Below are 1,379 nucleotides of genomic sequence, written 5' to 3'. Positions count from 1 at the left end.
AAAAAGTAAGAATTAAGAGAAATATGTATATAGAACAAAAGAAATACAAAAAATAAAAACATAAAAAACAAAAAAACAAAAAATGACCCCTTTACTCCGCCTGGAGGCAGAGGCAGGCCCTTTGGTGCGATGCGTGGGGGCGTCGAGTGGCCTGGCGGAGGGGGTGGTTATGTCGTCTCGGATCACAGCTCTACAAAAAATTTTAAAAAAGAAAAAAAAAAAAGCGACCCCTTTACTCCACTTAGTGGCAGAGGCCGGCCCTTTAGCACGGTGCGTGGGGGTGGGGGGTCGAGTCGCCTGGCAGAGGGGGTGCTTATATGTCCCGGATCACAGTTCTACAAGCGGTCTCCCTCAGTTCACCCTCAGTTCCCCGTCACCTTGGCAGACAGCGCTGGCGACTGAATGGAACAGGGCTGCCAGAGACCGCCTGGAAACTCGGCAGAAATATCTCTCTTTCTCCCTTTTCTGCCCTTTCGGAGGCGGGGCTTGAGTCGCCGGCTGGGACAGACTGTCCGCAGATTCGGTAGAAAAAGTGGCTGCGCGCGCTACTCTCCTCCTCATAGGGTGCAACCAGCTCTGCCCGGGGAGGCAGCAGCTATGACTCAAGCCATTGCCCAGGCAACAAGCCCCGGCAGCCTCAGGCTTTGGGCTCCCTGAATGGCAGCTGCCCACCCACTGCTAGTCAGCGCTGGAGCCGACTGCACCGGGAGGGCATCTGGAGCTGGGGTCCACCGTTGCTGTGTCTCGGAGCTGCCTCCCAGAGCTGCCCGCTGAGCCCGCTGCCCCCTCTACACACGGCGACTCTGGACAGATCCGCGGGAGGACTCTGTGCTGTGTCCCTCCCAGCGTCCGCGGAACTTTCAGCGATTTCCACAGGCAGAGCCTCTTTTATGGAGTTCCCTTCCCCCGATCTAGTCCTGGCGGTCTCCTGTGGCAAGAAGCTGCCTCCAAACTTTTCCGTGTGGGCTCGGGAGGCTTCCGATCTGGGAAGCGCCCGCTCGGGGGCCAGTCCCTCCCCTCCGATGCTGATCTAGCGCGGCACTTGGGCGAATTCAAAATGGACCCCGCTCCTGTCTCGGCTCCCCACTGCTTGTCATTTAGTGCTCCCGCTTCGCACTGACTTCTGGCACTTCCCTGCCTCCGTGGGAGAGGGGTTTGGTAAAGGAAGAGTCGTCTTCCTGTGAGTCAGATCTCACTGCCCGGGCGAGCCCGTCGCCGGGCGCGGCCGTCTTGCGCTGCACTCCCCACTGTTTGTCCTGCACTCTCTGGTATTTGGGGGCGCTTCTCCAGTTCACCTTTTTTTTCCGCAGCACTGCTTGTCCCTTGCTGCTTCTCTGTAGATTCACGAAGCTGGTCCTGTGGGAGAGCGCCTCACTCGC

The sequence above is a fragment of the Propithecus coquereli genome, unplaced genomic scaffold (genome assembly GCF_000956105.1).
Source record: "Propithecus coquereli isolate 6110/MARCELLA unplaced genomic scaffold, Pcoq_1.0 Scaffold24, whole genome shotgun sequence".
Lineage (NCBI taxonomy): Eukaryota > Metazoa > Chordata > Mammalia > Primates > Indriidae > Propithecus > Propithecus coquereli.
The sequence above is the reverse complement of the archived record's forward strand: the minus strand, read 5'-3'. Positions refer to the sequence as shown.